This window comes from Scyliorhinus torazame, chromosome 1 (genome assembly GCF_047496885.1).
Source record: "Scyliorhinus torazame isolate Kashiwa2021f chromosome 1, sScyTor2.1, whole genome shotgun sequence".
Classification (NCBI taxonomy): Eukaryota; Metazoa; Chordata; class Chondrichthyes; order Carcharhiniformes; family Scyliorhinidae; genus Scyliorhinus; species Scyliorhinus torazame.
The window spans coordinates 141,143,636-141,170,315 of NC_092707.1; the positions used below are offsets into that span (position 1 = coordinate 141,143,636).

General features: G+C 49.2%; 1 long non-coding RNA gene across 1 annotated transcript in view; it reads right to left on the reverse strand.

Moving 5' to 3' along the window:
- Positions 1–9,140: 9,140 nt before the first annotated feature.
- The window catches only part of LOC140429736 (uncharacterized), a 322,292-nt gene continuing 304,752 nt past the window's right edge, over positions 9,141–26,680 (reverse strand). The window contains exon 3 of the long non-coding RNA XR_011949180.1: positions 9,141–9,362. This is a non-coding gene — a long non-coding RNA (uncharacterized lncRNA). The remainder of the gene's footprint in view (positions 9,363–26,680) is intronic.

Here is a 26,680-nt window from a genome sequence, read left to right on the forward strand (position 1 = left end):
TGTGTGCGTGCGTTTCCTCCGGGTGTTGCGGTTTCCTCTCACAGTCCAAAGATGTGCGGGTTAGGTGGATTGGCCATGACAGATTGCCCTTAGTGCCCAAAATTGCCCTTAATGTTGGGTGGGGTTACTGGGTTATGGGGATAGGGTGGAGGTGTGGACCTTGGATAGTGTGCTCTTTCCAAGAGCCGGTGCAGACTCGATGGGCCGAATGGTCTCCTGCTGCACTGTAAATTCTATGATAATCAAATTCTATGAAATCCTAAGAGCTGCGTCTATGTCTGTGGGCTGGGGTCTCTGGGGTGTAGTAACTGGTTTCGGGAGAGCTGATTTGGGTACAAAGGGTCCTGTATTGTGTTTGGTGGTAATGATCTCACACTCATGTGGGGTGCCGGCGTACTGTAAATTGTCTGCTAGAAACGTGTGTGTCTTAGTCCTTTTATCCGTAATGTCCCGTCCTTGTAGGAGCAGGGTCCATCGTGCTGCACGAATTTGGCTGACTGTGCCGTCCTTTAGTCTATCGTATAGTAGAAGTTGGGTTGGGGTGTGCTCTGTTAAAATGGTGACGGGGTTGAGTTCTGTTATGTACGCAAAGTACTGAACAGCCCACAAAACTGCGAATAAGTGCCTTTTGCAGGCAGAAAATCCTTGCTCTACTGGATCGAGAACTCATGAGGCGTAGGCTATGGGGCCTAAACGATCGGGTCTTTCCTGAAGGAGCACGGCCGAAAAGGTTCAGTCGGTGGATGCGACTTCTATTGCGTATGGGGCGAGTGTGTCTGGTACCTGTAATGCGGGAGCTGTGCTGAGGGCTTGTTTTAATGTATCCACGGCATCCGTGTGCTGTGGAAGCCATTGCCATGAGTCTTGCTTTTTTAGGAGTTCGGAAAGAGGGGCTGCCTTTGTGGCAAAACCGTCTCTGTGATTCCTGCAGTAGCCAACCAGTCCTAGAAATGACCGGAGGGCTGTAACCTTATGGGGCAAGGGTAATTTAACAATGGAGTCAATGCGTTTCTGCTCGATCTCGCGTTTGCCATGGGTGATTACTGTGCCTAAATAAATGACCTTTTCCTGTAGAGTCTGGGCCTTTTTGGGGTTAACTTTACATCCGATTTCGTGAAGGAGTCCTAATAATTTGGTGAGAAGCGAAATGTGCTCTCCCTTAGTGCCTGTCTGTAGAAGTAAGTCGCCTACATACTGGATGAGTCAATCAGGTCGGGAAAATTTAGCTAATCCATTTGCCAGCTGTCGGTGGAAAATGAAGAAGCCTTGTGGTAGGCACGTCCACGTGTATTGCTGTCCCTGGAAGGTGAAAGCGAATTTGTATTGGCACACTTTATCCAACAGAATGGAAAGCCGTTGCTGATGTCCAGAATCGTGAAAAATTTTGATTGAGGTCCCTGTTTTAACATTGTCTCGGGACTTGTGGCTACGGTGGGGGCTGCTAATGGGGTGACTTTGTTTAGTTCCCTATAATCGATGGTCAGTCGCCATGTGCCATCGGGTTTCCTGACGGGCCAAATTGGGGCATTGTTAGTTGAGGCTACTGAACGAAGTACGCCTTGGTCAAGTAAACTTTGGATGACTTTTGCAATTTCTCCCTCTGCTTGTTGGGGAAAACCGTACTGTTTTGGGGGTTTGGGGTCGGGTCCTGTGATGTTAATTAAACCAGGGATCCTGCCGCAGTCGTGCTTGTGCTGGGCAAAAGCTGCTTTGTGTTTCTGTAAAACGTCTCTAACGTCTTTGTCCTGGCTAATGGTTCGTGGATCAAACCAGAAGTCTCCTGCTGCGCTAATCCTGTGTGCGTAGTCTCCAACTGTGAGCGTGGCGGGGGCTCGTGCTGCCTTTGCCATTCTCCACACAGATCTATTGACGGGGTTGAACAAAAGATTGTGGGAGCTCATGAAATCTATCCCCAAAATGTGTTCGGCTATGGGGTAGATCTACTCGAACAACGGGGTGTTTTGTCTTAATGTTGCCTATCTGAATAGCCACAGGGGCCGTAATGTGTCCCTGCTGTAATTGTCCTGTGAAGCCGCTAAGGGTAATGGTGTCTGTGGTGGGCCATGTATCCGGTTGGAACATTGTGGAGGAATCTAGCGTGGTACGGGACCCTCCTGTGTCCCAAAGAAATTCTGTCCGGGGTGTCCCCGGACTGTGCCTGCAACTACCGGTCTCCTGGACTTGTCCCAAAGGATGTCGCAGACCCAAGTTGGGGAGTCTGAACACCGTCAATCGGTGCCGTTCATGTCTGCATTCTCGGAACGGGCGCTAACACTATGAATGGGCTTGGCTTTGTTCTTATTTAGGGCATTTGCCTGCTGGTTTCGCTGCTGTTTCTGGGGGGCATTGCACTCTTAGACATAATGTCCTAACTGTCCACAATTGTAGCACTCTTGTGATTTAGGCTTCTGTGGGCTGTTTCTTCCCTCGTTTACCCATGTGGGATTTTGATGTGTCCTGACCGGATGCATGTTAGTATCTGCCTGCTCTTGCTCTACTTTTCTGTATTCTGACCTTCCCTGAAGGGACGGTTCCCAAGCTCAGGATAATCTCTTTAATACCCATTTCTGAGGGGTCATAATTGGCGCAAGCTCTTGGTCCTGCTTCGGTCGCGTGGGAGACTAGGATACAAGTCCATTTGGCCATGTTTTGTGGTGTCAAATGGGCGCAGACTAACTCTCCAAATACTGCAGTAAAGTGGGTCCAAAGGTGTCCAGCAAACGCTGTTGGGTGCTCGGTCTTTTTCTGTCTGCATTTATTGAGTCCTTATACGGGATCTCCCTTATTGTAGCCCTTCGCATCTAGGATCGCTGCATGCATTTCTTGGAGGGTGCCTCCTTCTACATTTTGTGGGTCGGGAAGGGCTGCCACGACTGAGAGGTCGAGGCTCAAACTGTGAGCATAATTTGCTCTCTTTCGTCCAGGCCATACATGGTCGCCTGTTGTTTAACTTTCGCAAAGTAATTGTGTGGGTCTGATGTGGGTTGGAACGGTTTGATTTTGTCACACGTGTCCCTTAATTGGGTGACGGTTAATGTGGTGGTGTACAGAAAATTGGGGTCTCCGTTTGTCGTGGCCCTGCGCTGTGTGGTAACAGGGTTCATGGGATTGTGCACAACCTGTGCGGTCAGGGGTTGGGGTGCTTTCCTTTTCTGGGTTTTATCTTGGGTACATGTTCCATGCACTAGCGATGGGCAGTTTCATTTAACTCCTGCCAATCGGGGCCATTTTCCTGATCTAGCTGGGGTCTGAATGTATCTTGGAAACCATTTTGTACTGAGAGCAGGGATTGCAGGTCTGCAATTTGCTTTTGACATTTGGCATGGTCCACCGAACTCTGCCTTTGTTCCGTCATGGAACTGTGGAGTGCTCGTAGGGCTGCTTTTACATCCTGACATTGCCTCTTTAATTGTTCGATTTGAAGTTCTGTTCCTTCTCTTGGTAGGCCTTGCGTGTCTTGGCAGGCCTTACCGTACTGGGACTGAAAGCTACTTAGGTGAGCGAGACAAGATCGGTGTGCCCGTTTGACATAAGCCATCTCCTTGTCCTTCGCTGCTAACTGCTCTCTAAGTTGCTTATTAACTTTCTCGCACTCGCTAACGTCTCCCTCACTATTCTTCTCTCTGTCTCGAATCTCTCTGCGGAGTGTCTTTACGACCTCCTCCGTGCCTCGCAATTGTGCCAAGCAGGACACGATTGCCACCGGCTCACAAACTTTTCCTAAGCTTTTCTTATGAATCTCGGTCAGGTTATCCCACCAAGTCTGTCCTATACTTCTGGGACCTGTTTCCTCATTTGCGCAAAATTTTCTCCAAAGGGGCCATCCTTTCCCTTTTCGATACTTCCAAATTTCCTCTTCCCAAAAGGGACACTGCTCTGCTCTATTGGTCGCTGCGACCTCAAATTTCTGAGGGTTCATAAACCGCTCCATTGCCTTCATTGCCATTTCTACTGTAATTTCTGGGTTTATACTGTAAATTTGGAACAGGGGGGAATAAAGCGGTGATGCAAACACGGGTACGGCTCAAGCTAATTTCTGGTCTACAAAACTCTCGACAGTTTTACGCAACAAAATATATCGAGGTTACCTTATATCCCTTGTTAGTACGCATGCAAATTTCAAGCTTCTGAATCTTGGAGGTTTGATCGATACTGGTCTTACGCTTGTGGTTTTTACTTTTTCCAATTGGGTTTCTAATTCAAAGTTGGGTTCTCTCGGAGTGACAAAGTCACTTCTAGGTCGAGTCCCGGCGGAGTCGCCAGTAATGTTGCTCTCTTTTGGTGGCTATAAATATGGCGATTAATAAGGTTGCCTTTCTTAATCTTAATTATGAATATGCTTTCAGAGTTGCCAGGTATCTCTTGATACTGCCACAAGGTTCAACCGAATACCGATCAAAGAGCCAATACACCAGTTAGTTCGTTCAAAGTCAATGATACTTTATTTACAAACAGTATGATTTGCTCATGCACAATAACACTACAGGCTAACCTCTGTCTATCACTAACACCTATACTTAACTTTGGGTGCACAATTAGATCAGAGGAACAATGGCACTTGTTCGGATCTGAGGCTGTTGGGTTCGAAGAGGTAGCAGGAGTATAGCTAAGGTCGTCCGTCTGGTAGCGAGCGTTGAACTTGAACTTACTTGCTTCTGGTGGTGCAGGTGGAAGGGTCTCTCCGGTTGAGAGCTGAAGCCAAGAGACTGAACATATGGCGGGGGTTCCTTCTTATACTCGGGGGGGCTTAGCGCACTTTTGGGCGGGCCTTAAACTTGGCCTCCGTTAATTGGGCCGCTTCTCGATCACTGCCATCGATCTGAGCCAATAAAGGGGCGGGTGCCTCGATGGCTGGGCGTGTCCTAAGTGGCCATTGGCCTTGCTTTGTTTGTATCTTCTTGCTGGGGTAGTGGCGCCGGAATGTCTGGGACGGTATCGGCTACCTGAGCACTAGGTCTTTGTCTATCGGAGATGGGCCATCAATGTGCAAATCGGCCAAGAGTTTCGGTTCTGTCTGCAGTCTGTCTTCTAAATACACATTCAGGCTCTGTGCCTGCTTGTTACTTTGCATTGTCCATTTTCCCTGTATGCTCTGCGAGTGTCCATTTTATATGCTGAAAGTGGTGTGGTAGTCACCACTGTTGTATATACTGCACTGAATACGAGGGTATTACGGTAAGGCGCCTGTACTACAGGTACGGGGGTAGATCCCTGCCTGCTGGTTCCTCCCAGTAGGGGGAGTATAAATGTGTGTGCTCTCCGAACCGATTAGCCATCCTCGGCTATGTGGTTCAGAACGGAGTTCTAGGGCCCGACCCCGATCGCATGCGCCCCCTCATGGATCTCCCCCTTTCCCACTGCCCCAAAGCCCTCAAACGATGCCTGGGGTTCTTTTCGCACTACGCCAAGTGGGTCCCTAACTATGCGGACAAGGCTCGCCCACTCATTCACTCCACCTGTTTCCCACTGACGGCCGAGGCTCACCAGGCCTTCAACCGTTTCAAGGCTGACATCGCCAAGGCCGCGATGCACGCTGTTGATGAGACACTCCCCTTCCAAGTCGAGAGCGATGCATCAGACGTTGCTCTCGCTGTCACCCTCAACCAGGCAGGCAGGCCCGTGGCATTCTTTTCCCGCACCCTCCATGCCTCCGAAATTCGGCACTCTTCCGTCGAAAAGGAGGCCCAAGCTATCGTTGAAGCTCTACGGCACTGGAGGCATTACCTGGCCGGCAAGAGATTCACTCTTCTCACAGACCAACGGTCGGTTGACTTCATGTTTAACAACACACAGCGGGGCAAGATCAAAAATGATAAGATCTTGCGGTGGAGGATCGAGCTCTCCACCTTTAATTACGAGATTTTGTATCCCCGGTAAGCTCAACGAGCCCCCCGATGCCTGGTCCCGAGGTACATATGCCAGCGCACAAGTTGACTGACTCGGGACCGTGCACGACGATCTCTGTCACCCAGGGGTCATCCGCTTTTGTCACTTCATTAAGGCCCGCAATCTGCCCTACTCCATCGAGGAAGTCAGGGCTGTCACCAGAGACTGCCAGGTCTGCGTGGAGTGTAAACCGCACTTCTACCGGCCAGACCGTACGTGCCTGGTGAAGGCCTCCTGCCCCTTTGAATCCCTCAGCGTGGACTTCAAAGGGCCCCTCCCCTCCACCGACCGCAACACGTATTTTCTCAATGTGGTTGATGAATATTCCAGATTCCCCTTCGCCATCCCATGCCCCGATATGACGTCTGCCACCGTCATCAAAGCCCTCACCACCATCTTCGCTCTGTTTGGTTTCCCCGCCTATGTCCATAGCTACCGGGGATCCTCATTTATGAGCGATGAGCTGCGCCAGTACCTGCTCAACAGGGGCATTGCCCCGAGCAGGACGACCAGCTACAACCCCCGGGGAAACGGGCAGGTGGAGCGGGAGAATGGGATTGTCTGGAAGTCCGTCCAGCTGGCCCTATGGTCCAGAAATCTCCCGGCCTCCCGCTGGCAGAAGTTCCTCCCCGACGCACTTCACTCCATTCGATCGCTCCTGTGCACGGTGACTAACGAAACCCCCCATGAACGTCTCTTTGTGTTCCCCTGGAAGTCCACCTCTGGGGTTTCGCTCCCGACGTGGTTGGCAGCTCCAGGACCATTCTCCTCCGCAAGTACGTGCGGCTCCACAAGGCGGACCCATTGGTTGAGAGGGTACAGCTACTCCACACAAACCTGCAGTACGCCTACGTAGCGTACCCCGACGGCCACCAAGACACAGTCTCCCTCAGGGAACTGGCACTAGCTGGGTCCCCCCCCCCCCCCTGCCCTGGCGCCACCCACCCCTCCCCCAGCGCACCCCACCACAGTCCCTGCTCCAGGACAATCCGTCCTCCCCTTGGTCCCACCCGGGGATGAGGAGGGTGTCGACACGCTCCCGGTGTCACCGACGACCGAGCCGACGCCTGACTCGCCACCAGCACTGCGGCATGCTCAACGACAGATTAAGGCGCCCGACCGTCTAAATTTGTAACCTTCTCTGAAATCTTAGTGACAACCTGTATGTAAATAGTTTTCCACCACCCCCGCCGGACTCATTTTTAACAGGAGATGAATGTGGTAGTCACCACTGTTGTATATACTGCACTGCATACGAGGGTATTACGGTAAGGCCCCTGTGCTACAGGTATGGGGGTAGATCCCTGCCTGCTGGCTCCGCCCAGTAGGTTGAGTGTAAATGTGTGTGCTCTCCGAACTGCAGCCATTTCGGCAGCAGCTGTAGGAGGCCACACATCTCTGTGTAATAAAGCCTCGATTACTCTCTACTCTCGTCTCGTCATAATTGATAGTGCATCAAGTGGCCATCCCAGATGGCTACAGCTGTCTCGCCGCATTTCCGGCGTGAACGGCTATTCTCTGCCCCCGTGCCAGGCGGGATTCTGGTGCGGAGGGTTGGAGAATCCCGCCCTTACCCTTTGGTCACGAAGGGGTTCTGAAGCTTGCTCTTTAGTGTTTGTTTGTTGGTAGCTGCCTCTATGATGCTGACGCTCCTAGAGTTCAGGCCCGCAGTTCAGGCATCAAAGGTTACTGGACGTGAATTGCGCTAATCATTCTCTGAGGCATGGCACTTTTGCCCTCGAGAAGGCACTTGAAAGTTGAGAAGCATGAGGTGCTCTCACAGCTAACCAGGCTTATTCCTCATTTGGAAAAGACTTCACAGTCAAAGGGAGTGAAATAGAATTTCAAGATAGAAGCTGCAGCAGGGCTCTGCCTGGGAGAGTTTGGTAGGACAGACAGGCTGCAAACTGTGGTTGCCCCTGTTATAGGTCTCCACAAGATTTAAAGAAGGCCTCACAGATACAAAACCCCATATCCCCTGGACCAGGGGTGTCTCCCGACCTGGAATGCGTCAACTTCCTGACCTCGCCCAACCTCCCTGTAGGGTCCCTCCCCAAGCACTGGGGCAGCAGCTCCGGTGCCCTTGAGCTGCATGTCGGAAAATTGAATTGGCCACTCACCTCCTCACTTTCCCTCAGTAGCCATTGCTCCTGGTTCCCGTCTTAAAAAGGAGTTCTAAACAACGCCCAATTGGCTTCTTGCTGGGGAGTTGGGTAATTCTTGGGAGGCCACTGCATTCCACTTCAATCTTGTCAATGAGATTGAAATGAATATAAATGAGGGTGAATGATATTCTCGCAATTTTCGGCTGAGATCCGGAACTCGCCATTGGGAGCGGCCGGGTGAATCACAAAATGGTTCACGCCGGGCGCGAATCTTGATTTTGCCCTCTCCTGCTATTCACCCGGCGAGCCCCGATCCACTCGGGCGCAATGCGGTCACTGAATCATGCCCCATACCTCCGATAGGGTGTTATCTGGAACCATGAAACGAAGCAACTTAAAATGCTTATCATGCATTCACCCTTTTGTTTTTCTGCTTTAGGCTTCCCGATATCTTCTCTCACTAGCTTTGTCATCCTTTTCCCTTTTACCTGCAAGTTCCTCGCCAAGTCACACACCATCCTGACTTGCAAATATGTGTCTGTTCCCTCAGTTTCTGTGTTACAACTCCCTGGGCTAGTGCGCTGTCAATTCCAGCCCCACGTGACCCAGAGTCACAACACACTTGACATTAATCAATAATTCTTAGAAAAACACCCAAGACCTTTTGCCCTTGGCTGCCCAATAACTGCAGTCACCAGGTTTGTAAATTTAAACATAATTAATTTTATTAATAACAATAACTATGATGAAATATGCAGTAAATACAACAGGTTAACTATGCACGGTAGCGTAGTGGTTAGCGCAGTTGCTTCGCAGCTCCAGGGTCGCAGGTTCGATTCCCGGCTGGGACACTGTCTGTGTGGAGTCTGCACATTCTCCCCGTGTCTGCACAGGTTTCATCCGGGTGCTCCGGTTTCCTCCCACAGTCCAAAGATGTGCAGGTTAGGTGGATTGGCCATGCTAAATTGCCCTTAGTGTCCAAAAAGGTTAAGTGGGGGTTACTGGGATAGGGTAGATTTGTGGACTTGAGTAGGGTGCTCTTTGTAAGGGCCAGTGCAGACTCGATGGGCCGAATGGCCTCCTTCTGCACTGTAAGTTCTATGATTCTATGATCTAATTCCAACCCTCCCCCCCCCCCACTTAAACTCGCCCCACCCTCTATACACGCACAAGACAAACAAACACAGAGGGGAAAAGGAGGATGTAAAATAATAAGTAAAACGATATGAGTCTTTGTTTCAGATGATTGTTCCTATCACACCTTCCTTCAATTTAGGCTTTCAATGTTTCTGCTTTCCATCTGTAATGATTTGCACTGTGGATTCATTCAGGTCTCTGCAGTTTCAGAAATACAGCTGCTATGCAGCTTTTCTGCAGAAAAACAAGAGAGAGCAGCTTATTTCCTCTGAGCTTCCAGGGACCCAAATGCCCTTCCTGGGTTCTCTGAAAAAAATCATCCCACTCAGGCAGGATCCAATCACTGCCTGTTACCGGGCAGAGTACAGCCTTTTGGCCAATTTATTGGCCACCATTCAAACTGAGCCCCACCGACCTCTCGAGTGTAGAAAAGTCTGAATTCTGCTGTCCAAAGGCGAGCACAGTGTTCTCTTTTGTAAGTTTTGAATTCCTCCCTTCCCCTGCTCGACTTAAAGGTAAATGTTCATTGAGCAGCCATGGATCAAAATGATAACAGCAAAAATAAAGAAGGGGAAATAAAGGAACCAACAGGAAGGGGCCATACACAAAATACTGCAACTCCCTCCCGAACAGCACTGTGAGTGTACCTATACCACACGACTGCTGCGGTTCAAGAAGGTGGCTCACTACTACTTTCTCAAGGGCAACTAGGGATGGGCAAAAAAAGTGTGCTGCCTTAGCAGTGTTGCCCCAATGAATGATTGAAGAAAAATACTTTTTCTCAGTGGTTTAATTTCTGCTGATATCCTGTCGAACGCTGGTGTAACAGCTAGTCTGACTGTCACAGCTTCAGCAGGGATTCTACCATGTCGAGCCAAATGTTCAATCTTCTGTCCTGCCAGCTTATTGTATCGGTGTGAAATGGGAGTACCTGAGCTTTCAATAACATTTTAAAATTTGGACATTTCTGACACGTTTATTCAAACAACTGCAAAATAGTTGAAAAATATCATCAAGGTTCAGTGTCCTTTTCTTCTCAATGATATTAGCTTCACTAACATTCCAGTTTTCACCATGTTGAATATCCATATACTCAATTACTCAGACCTTCTCCCAATTCTAATTTTATTGTTAACTGAGAACATTTAATTCCAGCTATTAGACACACCCAAGGGCACCATGGTGAGTGCATTAGGTTTGCAGCTGTTTGGCTTCTTTCCAAGAGAAACTCCCACAAAGATGTTCTGCTTGGCTTCCATCTGCAACACTGAGCGTACATTTCCTGATTTTATTTTTTATTGCTCTCTAGTTATGCAATCATAGGATCAACATGACCCGGAAGTAAACAACAGGGCAATTCTGCAAATGGCATTGCATCCATCACTCTTCCCATACTTACTGTATTTTCTGTCTTAATTAGGATCTGGGGGGGGGGGGGGCTTGGCCCAATTTCAGGAGTTGGAACACAAGCAAGCAACGAGACGGATAGTTGGAAATGGGTGGGTGAGTGTGGGGGGTATGGTGGAGGGGGTGGGGCGCAGGTGGGGGTTACAAGATTGGAAGGTGGGAGTAGGTAGCAAGGGAGGGAGGCGGGACAGGGGAGGGGAGAGGGTGGGAATGGGGAGGAGGGTAGGAGGAGGAGGGGGATGGAGGGGGCAGAGGGAGAGGGGAGGAGAAGGAGAAGGGAGGGAAAGAGGAGAGGGGGGCGGAAAAAGAAGTGGATTGGGTGAGGGAGGGACCTGGGGAGAGTGAAAATGAGGATGGGGAGAGGGGAGGGGTGAGGAGGAAGGAGAAGGAAGTTAAAATAGACTGGGAATAGGTGGAGAGAAAGAAAAATAAAACACAACTGAGGAGAATATGAAAAGACTGTGAAGTAGTTGACAAAAGTCAGGTGGGTAAAATAGTTGTATGACAGTGCCCAGGCATAAAGTCCAAAATGGCCGCCACAGCGTGTTTTGTGTGGTGCTGATTGACGTTGACCACCTGACAGGATAACAGTGTGAATTGCCCAAAACAATATTTCAGCTTTTCTCCAGTCATACATTCACATCTCTTGACATATCTTAATCTGCAGAAGGAAAGTTTGCTGATCTAAAAGGGCGTCCCTGAGCTCAAATGGAGCATGGTTCACAGAACAGGTGGTCGTCCTGACTCCCCAACATTCCGTTTGAGCACAGATTACTACTGTGACACTAAGATTGGTGAAATTAGACTTAAACCTCTGCATTTCTGCAGGCACAAGATGTTATGGTGCAGATATAAGTCGTTCACATGTGAAAATTAATAAAAGTGAGCTAATTTTTGAATCTGTCATCATTGACATGAACAGATGTGAAGTTTAAGCTAAGGAGACAAGCAGCCTCTCAGTTAAGGGTCATTGAGAACACATTATTCTGCTTGTTTAACCATGAACAAGATTTGAATATTTGTCACCTAATTAAAATGTAATCCAGATTTCCTCCCGTATTGTCACTGGGCCCGAGGGCTGTACATGATATTTGCCTTGAACATTTTTGCCTAATGGGATTGTGACTGTGTGAATGGTAAGAATGATATAATTTTACATCTGGTTGTCAGCCTTGATACAGCAGGGATGTTGCCAAAGGGAGTTGCTGGAAAAATGTGGTCTCCCAAGTTCTTTGGTCCTAATATTAGCTAAATAGCATTGCTAATCTTCGATGCCTAACTAATGTTTCTCGGCTTTATATGCAATGCAAAGACCCTCTGGGCACAACAACAAACAAAGAGGATTTATGTTAAACCAAGATTTCAGTGGCCGATGGAATTGGGATAGCAGCAAATCTAGTACTTGATAATAAAACATCTTTGCTGGTTGACCATCCACTCTCACACAGTGATGATAGAATATTGGCTTTGTGCCCAATCGATTGAAATGAAACTTAAGCACCAATCCGATTAAAGTTCTGACTCACAAGGTCAGAAGGTAATTATGAATGAGGAATTCCATCTTCATTCATCCATCCTGACAGATGTTAACATTCCCCCACTGTAACACCAAATTGTTTCTTCAACGATTCCAGGATTATTCGCTGCTCCATTCCACCTGGAAGATTTTTCCACATATTGAATACTCTTCTGGATAAATCTGAAGTTGATTCTGTGTCCCCTTGTCCCACTCCTCAAGTCACAGTGATATCCCAGGTTAATGTTTTCTGTGCCATTAATAATCTCCGATAACTCTGGAAGATGATCTCTTGCTCACAGCCTTTTTGGTTTGAAAAGCCCAAGTCTATCAGTCTTTCCTCCAACTTTTCCCTGTGCTGATTCCAACAACTGAATGTCCCTCTTGCTCTGTGGTGAGGGAACATTTCCTCTTTCCATGAGAATACGCCACAGTTTGTCAGTTACAATTAGCATCGTCAGAGGCTTTCAAGATCAGCAATGGGGTAAGGCAGGGCTACGTCATGGCACCAACTCCATTTGGCATGCGACTATTGTGCACTTTCTGCCACTCAGGTAAGGATGTCGACTTGCATTCCAGCGCCGAGAGCAAGCTCTTCAACTTGCGGAGACTGCGCACTAAGACCAAAGTGTGTAACGTCCCAGTGTGTGAGTGGCTGTTTGCTGATGTCACCATGCTGCTATTTTATACTGAAATTCACTTACCACAGCTTGTATCTCGGGTCTCCTGGGCCTGCAAGAAGTTGGACTGAAGGTCAGCGACAGGAAGACTAAAGTTATGGGCTAGGATGGGCCAGGACTCTGTTCTGTCCCTGGGTTCACTTGTTAGCCTGTGTTCCATTTGCCTGATTTGCTAGTTCAGCTACATGTTAATGACCCCATGACATTATAAAAAGAGCAAAGAGTTATCTGCTTGCCAATATTGGGGGGGGGGGGGGGGGGGGGGTATGGTAGAGTCCCAGCTTGGGTCACTGTCTGTGTGGAGTCTACACGTTCTCCCCATGTCTGCGTGGATTTCCTCCCACAAGTCCTGAAAGACGTGCTGTTAGGTAATTTGGACATTCTGAATTTTCCCTCCGTGTACCCGAACAGGTACTGGAATGTGGCGACTAGGGGATTTTCACAGTAACTTCACTGCAGTGTTAATGTAAGCCTACTTGTGACAATAATAAAGATTATTATTATTATTCCATCAACATTCACAACCTTGACGAATGTGATATAAAAAAGTTACTTTAGAGATATTAGTTAATGTAATGTAGAGGTAGGCCAGTTTAATTCTGGTGAGTTCACAGACAAAGGATTTCAGACCGCATGGAAAAGCAGGAAGAGGTGTGTCCACCAAAGCAGGAGAAAAGGATGCTGGGTAATAGGGGCCAGAGGAAGGGATTGGAAGTGAGCCAATCAGAATAGATCAACAGGTCAGGAGGGATATAGGATGACCTATGGGCATCGTGTATGTGAAACTTGATGCCATTTGAATGTATCAGTACAGATTCCTTTGTTCCATATCCTCACTTGATTCCAGAAGTCCATGGAGCACAATGTGCTTCGTGCTCCTGAGAATTGAGGAACGCTTGCAAGCTAAATAAAATAACTAATGCTGTACCTGCAAATCCATCTCGACTTTTATTGAGGCCAGACTGACGGGTAAAGAAACTTGGGATTCTACATTTGGTGCCGAAAACCCGGGATTTCTCAAGACGGTTCTGACCAACTGCGAAATCAGAATTAGACTGACTATGAACAGGAGGATGGGGAAAGAGGGCCCACAATGTAGAACTGGAAAATGACCACGCATTGATTTTTCCCCTCTTCTTATCGTCTGATTAGTTTGGTCACTCGCGGTTGGTACGGAAAGATCGTCTCGACGAAATCAAAGGTCAGTCTGGGGATTAGCAATTTAATTGATGGGATTTCATATTGTTGATTCAGCTTGGGTTAGGTTTTTGGGTTGATGTGACATCTCAAATGATGATTCAATTCCAAGTATAAGTGTTTTTAAGGCTGATGGGACTTCAGTAGTGAGGGTTCAGTCCAGTATAACTGTTTTTAAATCTGAAGATGGTTCAACTCCATGTGTGAGTGTTTTAAATATATAGTTGATTAAGCTAAAATTGTACCCTTGGACTGTGGTGGCGAAGGGCGCAGTTCTGAGGACTAGTTGAGATTGTGGGGACTGCTGCATATTGGTTGAAGCAGAAGTCTCTCAAAGGGTTAACGGCAGCAGCCAAAGTTAAAGACGACAGACTGTGCTTCTCACTCAGGCCTTGAGATAACAGCAGCAGCCTGTAGTGTAATCGGATACCTTTCCTTTGAGTCGGTGAACTCCAGCAAAGTTACGTTTTGAATTAATTAAAGGAAACCAGTGGGTTTCTCCACCTCTTTGATAAAAGTTATTATTTTCGAAAGCAATTGATTGAAATTGCCAGAATCTTAAGTTTTACTTACTTGAAATAATGTTTATCTCATTTTATTTGTGAATTAATAGAAACTTAAAGAAGACCACGGACACCATTTTAAAAAGTGTAAATCTGGAGATGATAGTTGACTTTGCCAACATTTTTGTGAATGTAAGAAAAAACTTGTTAAAAGAAAAATTGTTAAGATAAAGAATTAATTAAGTTGTAAATGTTATACAAGTTTGTGTTAAGCAAATCGTAAATTTAGTTCTGAGTTGAGGTCAGAGCTAAGCTTGCAAGTTGCAGTAATTCAATTTGAATTTTCAAACATTTTTAAGTTTTAAAAAAAAACCACTGTTAGAACCTTTTCAATCGGTTTGCCAAGAAAAAAAACCCCAAAAAACAAAAAACGCGCAAGTAGAGACAGGAAAGGCACGGGTCAAACAAAAGATGAGATACGTAGTTCAATGGCTGGCCTAGAATTGACAGAAAATGATAAAATCAATAATTTAGAAAAGTCACTAAAAGGTTCCGACTGCACCTGTAGCATTGTCTGCACTAATTCCAGAACCACCAGAGTATAATAATTGATATCCAGTCACTGCTCCCAGATTCCATATCATGCCAGTAACTCCAGCCCTTTTGGGTGATAGTGTGGGTCCTGATTTACCATCTTCACGATCAGTAGAGAAAGAGGAGCTCTGTTCCGCAAGCCCAGTTAGCTCTAGGACCAGATCTCGGACAGCAAGAGAAGGGCTTGATCCTAACCAAAAACAATTAAGCATACCACTTAAATCCCTCCAAACCAAGGGGAAACCGCAAATTTCAGAACAAAGGGAGCTGCAACAGATGATTTTGAAGAGAAAGAACTCCCTCTAGTGACAGGGAGGGATGTCGAAGTCTTGGAAGAACCAGAGGAAATAGCTAGAGTGCCCCCTGGTGAGACTCGGAGACAGTTGCCGATTAGGAGGATACCAAACTCACCCAAAGGGACCCTCAGCTCCTTTTTATGGCCCACCGTATGCATCAACAGCTTTACAACCGCCGCCCCCTCTGAGGGGCCATTGGTCTACTGGGAGAAGAGGACGGGGCAGATATAGAGGGAGCAATGCATGTTTTAATTGCGGCCGTGCAGATCACTGGCAACAAGAATGCCCCTTTAAAAGACAGGCAGCAGAAGGAGAGGGTACCCACCAAGGGGAAGACAGACGAGATACACTGACTTCTCCCAGGCAAACCCTTTCCCAACACAGGATTGACTAGCTAATTTAGTCATAAGGACTCTCCAATTGGACAGGGAACCTATTATCTCTCTGCAGATAGGAGATGAACATCACTCATTTGTAAACGACACTGGAGCAGCCATGTCTTCTGTGCAATCAGAACTTCGACTACCATTATCCGACCACACGCAGCAATTGTCGGGGTTCTAAGGACAGGTGTGTGAGTATCCTATTTCTGAACCTGTGACAGTCACTTACGAGAATAAGTCTGCAGATCATCAGTTTGTAGTGACTACTGGATTGGACTGTAACGTGTTGGCCCGAGATTTACTGTGTATCTTCCAGCTACAGCTAGAGTGTGGAGACGAGGGGGTAACGGTTAAATCATGGAGGATGAGACAACAGTGCTATATTTCTATAACCCCGCAGTGGTGGATGTTAGACATTGAACATTCACTTCATCACGTTACCCTGGCCTATGACAGAACTGGACAAAACAGGGAGTTGGAGGACAAATACTGGCCATTAATTGGGACCGAATGGCCAGTCAAGGTTACAGCCACAGTCACGGGAAAAGAAGGTACAGTCGATTTTGTTACAATACCACCACATTTATGGCCACAGTCAGCTTCGGTAAGCCCTCATATTACACGTCAGGTCCACGACCAGTATCATGCCAGGGATCTGGGGCGAATGGTAAGGAGGGCAGTGGATCATTCGGATCCAACAGAGTACGCACTTCAAGTCATGCCGGACGGCACTACCATAAAATATTTTGAGGTCCCTGAAACAATTAACACTCGACTGCAGCATCACTGGGGACATGATGTGTTGGAATATGTCAATCCACAGGTCTGGGCGGAATACCCATCACAAGTGGGAAAGACAAATGTTACACCTATTAAGGTAATGATTAAGGATCATGTAAAGCTACCTTCCATTCGGCAATACCCCCTGAAATCCCAAGCTGCTCCGTCTACAGACAAATTAATTCAAGAGCTGTTGCAACAGGATATTACGGTGTATAGCTCCCACTCGGTAATCGCACTATTGGGGCAACTGCAGACTCAGCATCTTACCGCAGCTCGTCAGAATAGGTATGAGATATACCTTTTGAACAATCCACGTCTGACATTTAAATTCTGTACCACTATCAATCCAGCCTGTTTTCTTAGCGGTCCCCCTGTCCATGAAGACGCACCTGGCCACGACTGTTTAGCCTTGATTCAGGAAACTACAACAATAAGGGACGATCTGAGTGATATTCCGTTAGAACAACCTGACATGATTATGTATGTTGATGGCAGTGCATGAGTAAGCCCCACTGGCCGGAGACTGTCCGGTTATGCAATCATAGATCAGGATGGTCTGATTCTAGAAGCGGCAGCTTTCCAGGCCCCTTATTCAGCTCAACAAGCCAAACTTTTTGCCCTCACCCGTGCATGTATACTTGGGGGAGATCGTCGGGTAGATATTTACACTGACTCCCGATATGCTTTCCGGGTAGTTCATGACTTCGGACAACTCTGGAAGAATAGGGGATTCCTTACCTCGGCAGGCACGGAAATATCCCACCGGGGTTTAGTTAATGACCTACTGCAGGCCCTCCTTATGCCCGCGCAGATTTCCGTTATTAATATTCTGCCCACACAAATGGTAAGACCCCAGTTGACGTTGGTAATGAACAAGCAGGTTGTGCAGCGCGGACAGCCGCGCAAATTCAGCAAGTGATGGTGCCTAAAATGTTAAGTCAGACTAAACGATCTACTATAAATATGTCTGCTTCTGACAAGTCAATGCCAACCATCCAAGACGTCATAAGGTTACAGGAGGACGCTCCTGAGAGTGATAAACAAATGTGGAAACGGTTAGGTTGTACATATGATTCTGTTTCCTCTTTATGGACCACGCCAGCACATCAGACTTGTATGTCTGATGTACTGGCTTTATGGGTCATTGAATGTGTACACTTTGCAACTCATTGTGGGGCTCGAGGGACTAGTGATTTGTTGCTGGACACTTGGTGGCACCCTAAAATGCAGGGGTTGGCCCAGAGTATCAGTAATCGGTGTTTGATTTGTCAGCAATATAACACCGGAAAAGGTATCCCTTGTGGGATGGGGCAAACCCCGTTGCCCAGTGGTCCCTTTGAGACGCTCCACATGGATTACATTGAGTTGGAAAGGTGTCAATGTTATAAATATGTTTTGGTCATTGTGGATGTGTTCAGCAGATGGGTCGAGGCGTATCCGACTATCGATAATAAAGCTGCTACTGTGGTTAAAGTCTTGATGCTGGAAATCATTCCCCGGTACGGTATACCAGCTCAGTTAAGTTCTGATAATGGGCCTCATTTTCTTGGACAGATTAACCTGCCTCCCTTCTCCAGTGCTATTTTCCAGGTATGGAGCATGATGGAGTGGCTACGCACCGTCTGTGTGATATTTGGCCTCACTTCGCTTGGAGTGTTATTGGCGATGGACATGGAAAAGGGGAATATTATTTATATTTGTAACCCCAACCAATCTACAAGGATACATCACCTATGCAAAGGTGATGTTCTTCGCTGCCCCCATATACGAGGACATGGTATTGACTCATGGAAGGTCGTCAAAGTTAAGGAGAATGCAGGACTCATGAAGCAATTGCACCGGTCCCGGCGATGGGAAGGGAATATTATATGGACATTGCCTTGTTTTTGGAATACATGTACATTTGATTTTGGATGTGTTAAGATTGGTGCGATAAAGGTAACATCAGGCCGTCAGGAGAGCGTAGGAAGAGGTTATGAGAAAGAGAGGGGGACTAGAGAGAGGACGGGGCGTGTGAGAAGGGAAGTACAGCTAGAACGTGGGTTACCGGAAGATACACTTAAGTTAGTTAAAGGCCGAACTGAGGAAAACCTGGGTAGTATGAATCTCTTCTACCAGATTTACCACCGCTTGTATAGCCACGGACGGGTTGTCTGCTACCCGAACCCCGCAGCAGTGTCTAGGTTATTTTCTGTTTCACCGCTTTGGGGCACTCCCCAAACGGTGGTTCATTGTCAGCATTCCGAGCCACTGCCCGAGCAAGTCACTCTTCCTTACGATCCGGATTCAGCACCACCGGCTATTTGCCTTCCCCTTCCTTGGGATAATTCCCATTCACAGTATGATAGGCTGCAACGGTGGAGGGCGTATATACCTAGCCACTTCACTCCCAATAGGGATTCCCGGTCGTACGAGAATTGTTTCAGCAGTGAAGGATACGGCTGTTTGCTGGTAGAGGTGGAAATGAATATAACATGTCTGTTCCCCACCTGTACGGACAGGAGATGCCATATCACCCAGGCGTTTGGCCAATGCGTTTGTTACAACACCACTTGCGTTCCATTGAACGCTGGCCTCCAGCTCCTTTGTGGCTGGGCGAATGTCTCTCATATCACCGTTGGGACTAGGGCTTTCCGCATTGCTTGGTGGCCCGAATGGGCGTTTCGAAGCTGGATAAACTGGGCTACTGGGGGATCCTTACGCAACCGATATACTGATTGTGATGCTAGCCTGCACACGGAGCAAGGATACTACTTTTTATTTAATGGCACAGCGACCAACGTTTTGTCACCCCCATTTCCCCGCCAAATTGCTATAGGGACTCTAGTCCCTACCACAGTCCCCTGCCCTTCGGCGTGGAAGCTGCATAATCAGTTAGCACGCCGGGCAGTCTCTGCTGAATTTTGCGAGAACTGGAAAAAACCTTAGGTTCTCGCACCCAACCGGGGCCACTCAGCCGGATGGGGGATTCTGAGCGTCTTGACACTGGGAGGTGTGGGGGGTTCCTTAGCTGTCAGCAATAGGAATTATTTTATTTGTGGCCTTACCATCTTGGGAAATGAAACCTTGGGAGCCCTCGGGGCAATAACCAAGGAATTGTCTCAGCTACGGTTGTTTGCAATGCAGAACCGGTATGCTCTTGACTATCTTCTGGCCCGTGAGGGTGGGGTATGCGCCATAGTGCAGGGCAAGTGTATCATTGGAGTTCAGGACTTGATCGCTAACATCACTAAATTTATGGATCACATACGAGATCACCTGGACGGAATGCAGGATCCTGGCTCTTGGGGTAACTGGGGATTTGGGGGTTGGAAGGACTGGTTGATAAATATGGCCATGTATTTAGCAGTGGCTATTGGCTGCATCTTTGTGGGCCTAGCTATCCTTAAATGTGTGTTGGGTAGAATGCGGGGTGCACTGGAACAGATCAACGCCCCTAAAATCTTAACTGTTAAAATCCATGAGGGTGCAGCAGATGAGGGGGGGCTAAGCCAGGAATTGGAAATGCAGCGACGGATCTTTTTAGATGAGGAACCGTAGCTATGGATTGGATAGTTCGGTTATCATGGAATGATAAAAGGAGGGAATGACGAATGTGATATAAAATAGTTACTTTAGAGATATTAGTTAATGTAATGTAGAGGTAGGCCAGTTTAATTCTGGTGAGTTCACAGACAAAGGATTTCAGACTGCATGGAAAAGCAGGAAGAGGTGTGTCCACCAAAGCAGGAGAAAAGGATGCTGGGTAATAGGGGCCAGAGGAAGGGATTGGAAGTGAGCCAATCAGAATAGATCAACAGGTCAGGAGGGATATAGGATGACCTATGGGCATCGTGTATGTGAAACTTGATGCCATTTGAATGTATCAGTACAGATTCCTTTGTTCCATATCCGCACTTGATTCCAGAAGTCCATGGAGCACAATGTGCTTCGTGCTCCTGAGAATTGAGGGACGCTTGCAAGCTAAATAAAATAACTAATGCTGTACCTGCAAATCCATCTCGACTTTTATTGAGGCCAGACTGACGGGTAAAAAAACTTGGGATTCTACAACCTCACTCAAGAGGTCGTCGATAGCTTCACATACCTCAGATCAACAATTACCAGAAACTGTCCCTTGATGCTGAAATCAGCACCAGAATTGCCAAGGTCACAGTTGTCATGTCAAAGTTGAGAAGTCGAGTGTGGACCAATAGCAAACTAACTGAAAATACAAAGCTCCGTGTGCACCAGGTGTGTGCTCTCACCATTGTCTTTTAACGAAGCATGAACAACTGCTACAAACCAAGTAGCTAAACAGCTTCCACCTCGGCTGCCTCAGGCAAATATTGGGCAGTTCTTGGCATGGGAGTACAGCAGTGTGCATAGGGTCCACAGCACATTGGCCCTCTCTTGGGTCACCAGTGACTCCCTTAGCTGGGAGCTGAATGGATGATGGCCGTGCCCCCAAAGACATGCGGTGGAATTCTCCGTTCCCGAGACTAAGTGTTGACGCCGGGGCAGGATTCGTGCAGTTCTACGACAGCAAAGCTGGTGCCGCACGGGGATCCTTTCAATGACCGTTGAGCGGCTAACACCGGCACCATGTGGAACACAATCGATTCTAATGAGAAACGGTGCGGGTTTCACCGGCTTCGCGATTGACACTCAGGAGGCTGACAAGCTGCAGCCGCATATACACACTGCACTCCCCACGCACACCATCCCAGCCAACAAGACGGCAGCAACGAGAGCGGCACCAAGGTTCACGGTCACCGAGCTTGAGACTCTCCTGAACAACATGGAGGAGAGGTGTGCAACCCTGAACCCCTGTTCAGGAAGGAGACTGCCAGCCACCGCCTTTCACCATGCCTGGGAGCAGGTGGCAGAGATGATCAGCGCCATCAGCAACACCATCCGGATCATCCTGGAATCATTAATTGTGCCAGGATGAAGGTGTTGTGCATACTGCCCGGGTATTGGGGACAGATGTGCACGATATGCATTTGATGGCCACACACCAGCTACACGTTCATCGAGTGGTACAACTTTCGGTTCGTGTAGATCGGCCTGTTATCTATAGGTGCTTGTAGGGTGACAGACATCCCGTTGATCACTCCTGGATCCGGGGCATCTCGGTGATGGTGGCGAACCCCGATGCCCTGGCATCCTAGTGGGCTCGGTCCACATTGAGGTGGATGTGATGTGCTGACTGGGCATATAGGGCCTCCGTGACGGCACGGTTACACCTGTACACTGAGCTCTGTGAGATCCCGGACAGGTCCCTACTCGGCGACTGGCAGGACCCCGTGGCGTAAAGGTTTCGGGCGACCATCACCTCAACGGCCACCGGAAGTGGGAGTCCTCCCCCATACCCCCGTGGAGCCAGGTGTGCCATGATCTGGCAGATATGTCGCACTGTCCCCCTGCTCAGCCGGAGCCTTCGACGCCATGCCCGCTGCTCCAGGCCCTCAAATGACAAGTGCTGCCGGTACACAGATGGCCTCATGCGATGCTCGTTTGCACCTCCTCCTCCTCAGCCTGTTGGGTGAACCGGCTCTTCATCTTCAGCGGCTGCCTCCTGTTCTTCTGGGCATGCTTCACTGCTGCACAGTCCTCCCCCTCGAGAAGTTCCAGCTCATACAGCTGCAGTGCATCCCACATGACTGCGGCAACCAGCAGGATGACCACCATTGCTGGTCTTATTCCAATATTCATTATCTGTCCTGATGAAAGGTCGACATGTTAGCATGGTGCATTCCCCCATGCCTAACCAGGTCCACCGGGCTACACAGTGGCCCCAGTTGACACTGCGGACTCTGCCCCCCTATGCTCCCTCTCCCATCCTCGCACTCCTGACCCCGTCAGTGCCCGGCACCATGGGGGCCTCCAGCCCTAGCACCCATCCCTGCTGCCAGGTGTACCATCAGTTGGTTCTGCCCATGCCAGCTGTACACTCCCTGACCCCCATCAGTTGCCCCCCCCCCCTGTAGGGGCTGTTGCTCTGTTTATCTGGTTATAAATATGGCGGTCAATATGGTCGCCTTCCTTAATCCTAATTATGTTTACTTTAGAGTCACCAAGTATCTCTCGATACCGCCACAAGGTTCAAACTCGAATACTGATCAAAGAGCCAATACACCAGTTAGTTAGTTCAAAGTCAATACTATTTATTTACACACACAGTAAGATCTATTCATGCACAACAAAACTACAAACTAAACTATCTCTAACGTTAACCCTATACTTAACTTTGGGTGCCAATTAGTCAGAGAAACAATGGCTGTTGTTCGGATCTGAGGCTGTTGGGTTCGAGGATATACAGGAGAACAGCTAAGGTCGTCCGTCTGGTAGCGAGCGTTGACCTTGAACTTACTTGCTTCTGGTGATGCTGGTGGATGGGTCTCTCTGCTTTGAGAGCCAAGTCCAAGAGAGCGAATCTCTCGTGGGGGTTCCTTCTTATACTTGGAGGGTTTTTGCGCGCTTTTAGGCGGGCCTTAAACTTGGTCCCAATTAATTGGGCCGCTTCTCGATCACTGTTATCGATCTTGACCAATGATGCGACTATCAATTCACACGAAACCAGGAGTAGAAGTAAACTGTGGCTTTAATCAACTAGAGCAGTGCCTGCCTGCGACTGATCTGTTCGTGGGAGCCGCCTACAGGGTGACTGCTCTTAATACCTCCCCTCAAGGGGTGGAGCCAGGGGCGGAGCCTACACAGGCCCCAACATGCTATATCATAGGTAATCTGGGGGTTTGTTGAGCTTCCCAGGACGATATACTATATCGTAATTATAGTTGGAGATTTCGATCCTCAAGATCTTATCATTCTTGATCTTGCCCCGCAGCATATTATCGAACATGAAGCCTACCGATCGTTGGTCGGTGACAAGTGTAAACCTCCTACCAGCGAGGTAGTGCCTCCAGTACCGCACGGCTTCCACCATGGGTTGGGCTTCCTTTTCGACTGAGGAGTGTCGAATTTCGGAGGTGGTGAGGGTTCATGAAAAAAACGCTACTGGCCTGCCTGCCTGATTGAGGGTAGAGACGAGGGTGACCTCTGATGTGTCGCTCTCCACCTGAAAGGGGCCTCAGCCGCCAGTGGGACGATGGTGGCCTTGATTAGTGTGCGGGCTTTGTCCACAAAGTTGGGGACAATTGGGTGTCAAATGAAAAGAACCCGAGGCTCCTTTCCAGGGCCTTGAGGCAGTGGGGAAGGGGGAGTTGCAGGAGGGGGTGCAAACGGTAGGGGTTGGTTCCTAGAACCCTGTTTTTCACGATGTAGCCGAGCAGAAAACGCATTTCTCCTTGTTGTAAGTGAGGTTAAGGGTTCGGGCGGTTTGAGAAATCTCTGGAGGTTGGCATCGTGGTCCTGCTGATCATGGCCGCAGATGGCGACGTTGTCCAAGTACGGAAATGTGGCCCGCACCCATATTGGTCCACCATTCGGTCCATCATTCTTTGGAAGACCGAGACCCCGTTCGTGACGCCAAAGGGGACCCGGAGGAAGTGGAAGAGGCGGCCGCCTTCCTCAAAAGCTGTGTAGTGGCGGTCCCCCAGGCGGATTGGGAGCTGGTGGTATGCAGACTTCAGATCCACTGTGGAGAACACCCGGTAGTGCGCAATCCGGGGAAGGGGGTACGCATCGAGGTGCTGTACCAGTTTATGGTTTGGTTGTAATCTACAACCATCTGGTTCTTTTCCCCGGTCCTGGCGACCACCACCTGGGCTCTCCAGGGGCTATTGCTGGCCAAATGGCTCCCCCCAGCAAAAGTCGCTGGACCTCGGACCTGATAAAAGTCCTATCCTGGATGCTGTACCGTCTGCTTCTGGTGGCGACTGGTTTGCAGTCGGTGGTGAGATTTGCGAAGAGCGGGGGAGGGTCGACCTTTAGGGTCGCGAGGCTACATACGGTAAATGGGGATAGGGGCCCGCCGAACTTCAGGGTTAGGCTCCTGAGGTTACATTGGAAATCCAGTCCCAATAGAAGAGGAGCGCAGAGGTCGGGAGTACATATAACTTAAAATTGGAGTACTCAGCGCCCTGTATTGCGTGGGTTGCGGTAGTTCTTCCCCGGACCTGCACCGAGTGCGACCCGGAGGCGAGGGAGATGGTTTGATGCGCCGGGAAGATTGGGAGCGAGCAGCGTCTTACCATGTCTGGATGAATGAAGCTCTCTGTGCTCCCGGAGTTGAAGAGGCAGGGCGTTTCGTGTTCGTTTACCCGGACGGTCATCATAGAGCTCCGGAGGTGTTTGGGTCGCGACTGGTCAAGGGTGACCGCGCTGAGTTGCGGATAGCCGGCATGGTCGGAGGTGCTGGGGCAGTTCCAAGATGGCTGCCCTCGTTGATCGCACGTGTCGGGCGGCATTGCAGATGGCGGCCCCCGTTGATCGCATGTGTCAGGCGGTGAGGAAGATGGCATCCAAGATGGCGGCCCCCATGAATCGCACGTGGCGGGCCGCGTGGGCGTGGATGGTCAAGATGGCAGCCCATGTGAGTCGCACACGCTGTGCGGGCTGGAAGATGGCTGCCCCCACGGACAACACAAGGCCGATGGTGCGTCCGGGGGAGGGGGGGTGGGGACGGAGCCGGCAGACATGCTGCCATCCTGCGGGATCTGTGGGCCTGTGAGTCTGAGGGTCGGGCCTGCGATTTGGAGTTTTTGGACTTGGCCAGGAAAACTTTAGCAAAATGTCCTTTTCTCCCGCAGTCGCTGCAGTTTGCGTTCCGGGCCGGGCAGCGCTGCCGGGGGTGTTGAGGCTGGCCGCAGAAATAACAGGGTAGCCCCCCGTGGTGTGCAGGCAGCCGCGCGGCACAGGCCTGGGGTACTGTTTGGTCGGGGGTCCACGACGGGGTCGTGTGATTGGACGGGAACGCGTTAAGGCTTTGGAACGCTACTTCCAGAGCGGAGGCCAATTTTACCATCTCTTCCAGGTCTAGGGCACCTTTTTCGAGTAGGCACTGTCTCACGTAGTTGGACCTGACTCCAACTACGTAGGTGTCCCGGATGGCGAGGTCCGTATGTTGAGTGGCCGTAACAGCCTGGTAATTGCAGCTTCGTGCAAGGACTTTGAGGTCTCATAGGTACTCTTCCAGTGATTCCCCGGGACGCTGGCGGCAAGTAGTGAGGAGATGCACGGTAGCCTTGTGGATAGCACAATTGCTTCACAGCTCCAGGGTCCCAGGTTCGATTCCAGCTTGGGTCACTGTCTGTGCGGAGTCTGCACATCCTCCCCGTGTGTGCGTGGGTTTCCTCCGGGTGCTCCGGTTTCCTCCCACAGTCGAAAGATGTGCGGGTTAGGTGGATTGGCCATGATAAATTGCCCTTAGTGTCCAAAATTGCCCTTAGTGTTGGGTGGGGTTACTGGGTTATGGGGATAGGGTGGCGGTGTTGACCTTCGGTAGGGTGCTCTTTCCAAGAGCCGGTGCAGACCCGATGGGCCGAATGGTAAATTCTATGATAATCTATGATAATCTATGATGCCGCGCGTATACCTCATTCACGGGCCTTACGTAGAGGCGCTCTAGCATTGCGAGGGCGCAAGCGTAGGTGGAGGCTTCCTCGAGTTGAACAGAGATTCGATGGCTCACCCGTGCATTGAGGAGATTCAGCTCCTGTTCGTCGGTGACAGAAGGCGAGGAGGAGGCGACGAGGTAGGCCTTGAAACAACGGAGCCAGTGCGAAAAAATCTCTTTCGCCTCCGCGGCCTGCGGATCGAGTTCCAATCGGTCAGGTTTGAGGGCCGATTCCATAGTGGCGTTGTAGTTGATTAAATTGATGTGACCATCAATTCACACAAAACCAGGAGTAGAAGTAAACTGTGACTTTCATCCACTAGACCAGTGCCTACTACTGATCTGTTAGTGGGAGCAGCCTACAGGGCGACTGCTCTTTATACCTCCCCTCAAGGGATGAAGCCAGGGACGGAGCCCACACAGTCCCCAACATGCTACATCATAGGTAATACCTTACAATGGTCCATAGGTGGAGCCCACATGGGCAACAGCGTAATACAGATATGCACATGGTGAATTGTTACAGCAATACATTCACCACAACCAATAAAGGGGTGGGTGCCCTGATGGCTGGGCGTGTCTTAGGTGGCCATTGGCCTTGCTTTGTTTGTGCTTTTCGGTTAAAACCATTCTTGCAGGGGGGTAGGGGTCCTATATAATCAATTTGCAAATTCGTCCAGGGGCCATTAACGGG